The following is a 6,000-nucleotide window of genomic DNA, read 5'->3' on the forward strand; positions in this document are numbered from 1 at the left end:
CAGGGCTGGGATGGAATTCCCACATTCCCCTGGATCCCTGGCAGTGCCCAGGGCCAGGATGGACACGGGCTGGAGCAGCCTGGCACAGTGGGAGGTGTCCCTGCCATGGCAGGGGGTGGGAATGAGATCATCTCAAGATCCTTCCTAACCCAATTCATTCCATGATTTTACGAAGCGCAGCATGTCCACGGACATTTTCAGCAGCCTCCTCCCAGCTCCCCCAAATCCCCTGGAACCTTCCTGCTGCTGCAGATCTACATTTAGGGAGCCAGGGCCAGCACAATTCCGTGCATCCTGCTGGGAAGTGCCTCTCCCCTGGAGCTGCTCCGCACCGAGATGATTTCCTGAGCCAGAGCCTCCCCTGGGAGCTGGAGCAGATCCAGGCGGTTATTCCGGGTGAGCTGCCTGAGGGATTCCAGCAGATCATTCTGTGCATCTCTAGAACACTCCTGGCTGGAGAACAGTAATCTTTTAATTGGATTCTCTCCGGATAATTGCCCTGCTGGAGCTGTTCATGTCCAGCTCTCTAGAAACACGTCCTGGCGTCTCCATGGAAGGTTCCAGAAACAGCTCCAGGAGAAAGCCAGGAAGTGTTGACTCACCGTGGAATTTCTACAATACCCTGAGTGTGATGGCCAGAAAAGCCTGGTTTATCCATTTATCCCACCAATATCATGGAAGTGCCTTTTGATCCTGCTTTTTTTTTGTTCCAGTGCCACGTTTAAGAACCATGAGTTGAGTCTGGCGCTGCCTTTTGCTGACCTGAGGATGGACCAAGATAAGGATTTTCTTGTTCATTTTATCCATTTTCATTAAAATTAATGTTCATTTTGAAAAGAAATCAGATTCTCCATGCTGTGTCTGTAGATCTTGGTGTGTGTGTGTGAATCTGGGATTGTGTGCAGTGTCTGACTTGGGGAGGCAATCCTGGAGCTTGATTTCCAGGAATTTGCTGCTGTTCTAGTGGCAGGAAAAGCCAGCACGAGGTTCCTAATACAAATCGGTGATAATAGACACCAGATTCCAGCTAAAAGTCAGGATTTGGTCCCACAAACATCCAAGAGTCTGGAGTCAAGTGGGTGTTTATTTATTTTCTCCTCATCTGCTCCAGTGACCTTCAGCTTGTTGTTCCTGTGGCGCTGGGAATCAGCAGATTTCATGGGACAGACTCCTGGTTTTGCATGTGTGTCTCAAAAGATATTCCAAAAGATATTCCATAAGATATGGAATATCCCAAAAGATCTTCCAAGGGAAAAGCCAGTACTCACCTCTTCAGGGCGGTAATTCAGGAATTTTGTTGGCTGAGGAGGCAGAGCTGACCTTCCTGACTGCAATTCCCCCAGAAAGGAATCCAGACCTGCATCCAAACTCTGCCTTCCACTCACTCATCTGTGGAAGGAGCTGAGCTTCAGCTCTGGATGTTCCTCATGTTGATCCATTCCCATCTGAGCTGGGATTTCAGTGCTGTGCCATGAGTGCTGATCCCCAATGGAAATGTTCCTCCAGGCAGACTGATCCTCCTTCAGAACAGCTCCAAGCATTCAAATTCCAAATCGTGGAATGGTTTGGATGATTTGGCTGAAGACAAAGAGCCTTGAACAGGAGGGATCCCCATCTCGGGGGGTTGATTTTGCCAACCCACACCCAGAACGATCAAATTCTGCATCACTAAAATACAAACACAGATCCCACAGCTCAGGGCTCACCTGGAGTAATTTAATCCCAGAAGGGAGGTCTCAACCTCTCATCAAACCCAGAGTTTCTCTTAAAGCTGATCCCTGAAACTTCATATTTTGTGCTTTATCTGGGTTTTAATTTTGATAAATATTCCACATATTGCTGAGAATATCAGAATTAAAACCACAAGTAGTCAAGAGTGGGTTGGGGAGTGATGTGCCACTTGTGTCCCCACTTATCAGGAGCCCAAACGTGTGGGGAGGAGATTTGTTCCCATTCCTTCCTCCAAAGGCTCCGTCTCAGCCTGTGCCTGGCTGAGCACAGAGCCATTTGTTTGACCTCCAGCTCTGCCTAAACATCCTAATAAACCAGAGGGAGCCTGATTAGATTAAAAAATATCTGGGACACTTTTGCCAGGGAAGCAGGAGAGGATTTAATCTCACCCAGAGACGCATTTTTCCATAAATCAGGACAGCAGGACGTCCCTTGGCGTTTCTCTTGGAGCACCCCGGAGAATGCAGGTCCCAGCTCCAGCTGGAATCGCTGCTCTCATCCCATTTCCTACTGGGAGGGACAATTAAAGAAGCAAAATGTTTATCTTTCCCTTTGGAGAGCATTCCAGTAAAAAAAAAAATCCACGTCAACAAAAAGTCCATGTCAACAGTCCAAATGGGATGCTCCTGTTTACATATGTAGATTAAAAAAATTATAAAACAAAAAACTATAAAACAAAACAAAACAAACCTATAAAAATAAACTATAAAACAAACAGGCCACGAAGAAATGGCCAAATAGGAAGACCCCATAAATTACAGTAATTTTGATTATTTGGCTGGAATGATGGATACATGCCTGTCTGGAATTCTCTAAGGTGTAGCCAGGTGCTTTAACCTATCCTTTGGCAAGGGACAATGATTTTAAACTGGCAGGGAATGGAATTAGATGGGGAAGAAATTAGATTGGGAAGAAATTCCTCCCTGTGAGGGTGGTGATGCCCTGGCACAGGGTGCCCAGGGAAGCTGTGGCTGCCCCTGGATCCCTGGCAGTGGCAAGGCCAGGTTTCCTGGTGACAGGACCACCACGGACTCCATAAGTTCAAAGGAAAACGTGGATTTGCCGAGTCTCTTTCAGGAAAGCAAAGGAAAGTGTAAATCTTCATGGTGTGTCATCCATATTTAAATCAGTGGGACTGAGGAACCAAAACACTTTTGAGAATTTGGGTGGTTTGTCCCATGGGACTGAAACTCCCATAATGGGCAACAGAGCTGGGGAGGGGCTGGAGAGGAAGCCAGAGGAGAATCCCCAAATCCCTGGGGCTGGAAAAGATTTCCAAGGTCATTGAGTCCCAGCTGGGCCCCATGCCCACCTTGTCCCCAGCCCAGAGCACTCAGTGCCACCTCCAGGGGACACCTGCAGGGATGGGCACTGCAAAGCTCCCTGGGCAGCCCCTGCCAGGGCCTGAGCACCCTTTCCATGGGGAAATTGCTGCTGCTGTCCCAGCTGAGCCTGCCCTGGCCCAGCCTGAGGCCGTTCCCTCTCCTCCTGTCCCTGTTCCTGGAGCAGAGCCCGACCCCCCGGCTGTCCCCTCCTGGCAGGAGCTGTGAGAGCCACAAGGTCCCCCTGAGCCTCCTTCTGAAGCAGTCAGAGGATTTCCCCTGGAAGACTGGAGCTGGAGAAGCCTGCTGGGAATGCTGCAGGGTCGGAGGGAGCCCCTTGGATGAGAATTCCCCAAATTCAGTTGATGCTCCCCGAGGGATCCTTGTACACCCCTGGGGTTACTCCAGAGGCAATCCCAGCTCCTGATTTACACCAGCTGGGATGCCCTTGGCCCTTCCTCTGAATCCAGCTGAGTGCAGAAGTGGAATCAACATTTTCCTCTTTTCAAACTGCTCAGCGCTGGAATTTGGCCACCAAAACCTGGCCCCTGCCGCCCCTCTGAGTTGGCACTTTGGGTTCCTCACCTGCTCCTGCTCCCTGCTTGCCCCAGCCAAGGAAAAGCAGGATTGTGCTGCTCCAGCCCGGCTGGAGCGTTTTCGGGAGCCACCACAGCGTGTCCCCAAAGAGCTGTGCTTCCATCCCTGCATCCCTGCATCCCTGCATCCCTGCTCCTTCAGCAGGAACGCGTCCAACTGCGAGCTCATCTGCATGGCCATAAATACACGCCCCTCCAGCGCGGCTCCAGCCACTTCCACGGGCAGGAAAATGCTCCTGACCTTCAGCTGTGCCCAATCCACCCGGCTCGGGTCTGGTGAGGTGAGCACGGAGTCGTAAAAATAAAAAAAAAATAATAAAAAAAACCCCAAACCCAACAAAGCGAGCAGCAGAGAAAACCCAACGGTGGGGAAAGGTCACGGTTCAAGGTCTGCTGCTCATTAATGAGGAACAGCACCAGGAGCCGGCCTCATTTGCATAATGAGTTCCATGCTGGGCTCTGACACGTCCCAAAACCAGGGGTTGACATGGAGTGGGGTTAGGTTAGAAATTAAGGAGAAATTTTTCCCTTTGAGGGTGGGGAGGCGCTGGCACAGGGTGCCCAAAGAAGTTGTGGCTGCTCCTGGATCCCTGGAAGTGTTGCCTGCAGGGATAATTAATGGATTGAAGCTGTAGGAGTTTTGGGATACAGGGAAGTCTCTGGCCAAACTGGAGGAAAAGCAAATTGGAGGGCAAAAGGGTAAAAAATTAAAAGGTTCTTCCAAGACCAGGAAGAAGAGAAACCATTTGAGATGAGGAGACTTCTGCCTCAACTGCGAAGAGTTTCGGGAAGCCCAGGGACAGGAAAAACCTCCGGGATGGAGCTGGGAAGGGGCTGGAGAGTTCCTGAGGGAGCTGGGAAGGGGCTGGAGAGTTCCTGAGGGAGCTGGGAAGGGGCTGAGCTGGAGCAAAGGAGGCTCAGGGGGACCTTGTGGCTCTCACAGCTCCTGACAGGAGGGGACAGCCGGGGGGTCGGGCTCTGCTCCAGGAACAGGGACAGGAGGAGAGGGAACGGCCTCAGGCTGGGCCAGGGCAGGCTCAGCTGGGACAGCAGCAGCAATTTCCCCATGGAAAGGGTGCTCAGGCCCTGGCAGGGGCTGCCCAGGGAGCTTTGCAGTGCCCATCCCTGCAGGTGTCCCCTGGAGGTGGCACTGAGTGCTCTGGGCTGGGGACAAGGTGGGCATGGGGCCCAGCTGGGACTCCCTGGGCTGGGAGGGCTTTGCCAGCCACAGGATTTGGGATTCTGTGAACTGTGTGAGGGAGGCCATGGAGTAAATGAGGTGCAGCCAGCACAGCTGAGGTCCCAGGTACCTCCAGCAGTGACCACGAGCAGAGCTGGGGCACAGATGTCACACAGATGTCACTGCTGGTGCTGAGCAGCAGCACTGAGATCCCTCCTGGTAGAAGGTCAGGAGTGGGCACCAGCTACCAAATCCAGTGGGATTTTTTCTTTCAGGACATGACAGTGCTCTACAGATGTGCTTGTTCCTGCTTTGATCCTTTCCCCCACCAACCCCACCCTGGGCATCCCTGGCAGCGCTGCCCAAAGGCTCCTGCAGCTCTGGCAGCCTCGGGGCCGTGCCCATTCCCTGGGCAGAGCCAGCACCTCTGGGGAAGAGCCTTTTCCTAAAACCCACCCTAAATCCCTCCTGGGCCAGCCCCAGCTGCTCCCTAGTGCTGTCCCTGTCCCAGAGCAGAGATCAGAGCTGTCCCTCTGAGCAGCTGCAGGACCTTCAGGATCACAGAGCTCCTTGACATGGGGCCAGCAGGGAACTGAGGACCCTGGGGCTGTTTCAACTCCATTATTTTTCGATCCTCTTGATTTTTGCCATTTTTGGGGATGGGTGCCTGGAGCCCCTTTATTGCAGCCTCTGTTACTAGAATTGGGGAAGCAGAAGAGCCAATCCCCTTATCCTGGAGCCACTGCCATGAGCAGCTGGCAGAGGGATCCGAGCCGTGCCTTGCAGCCAGCAGAAGGAAAAGGTCAGGCCAGCATGTGATGACCCCCCCAGCTTCCTCCCAGTGCCCTGACCCTTCTCCCTGGGCACAGAAATGTGGGTGACCTCTGGGAGTGCCTGCTGCCAGCGGTTCCAGATGTGCAATGAAACGGGAGCTGACTTCCAGGAACGAGCCCTTGCCAGAAGCTCCTCGCTGTGAGGCCAGTGCTGATTGCTGGGCCCTGACCACAGCATGATGCTCCTCAGCCACAGAGGGGCTGGACCACGCGTGCCCCAGCTGCACTCACTGACCTGCGGCTCAGTGCTCACCTCTGGCCCTGCTGAGGCACCCCAAGGACATCCCCACCCTGTCCCACCCCTGCTGCTGCCCCCGGGCAGGGTGGGGAGGACAGGA

General features: G+C 53.1%; 1 long non-coding RNA gene across 1 annotated transcript in view; it reads left to right on the forward strand.

The window, feature by feature from the left end:
• LOC146768857 (uncharacterized) overlaps window positions 1-4,942 on the forward strand; it is a 17,376-nt gene extending 12,434 nt beyond the window's left edge. The window contains exon 3 of the long non-coding RNA XR_014950101.1: window positions 714-4,942. This is a non-coding gene — a long non-coding RNA (uncharacterized LOC146768857). The remainder of the gene's footprint in view (window positions 1-713) is intronic.
• Window positions 4,943-6,000: the final 1,058 nt, after the last annotated feature.

The sequence above is a fragment of the Lonchura striata genome, chromosome 1 (genome assembly GCF_050655825.1).
Source record: "Lonchura striata isolate lonStrDom1 chromosome 1, ASM5065582v1, whole genome shotgun sequence".
Classification (NCBI taxonomy): Eukaryota; Metazoa; Chordata; class Aves; order Passeriformes; family Estrildidae; genus Lonchura; species Lonchura striata.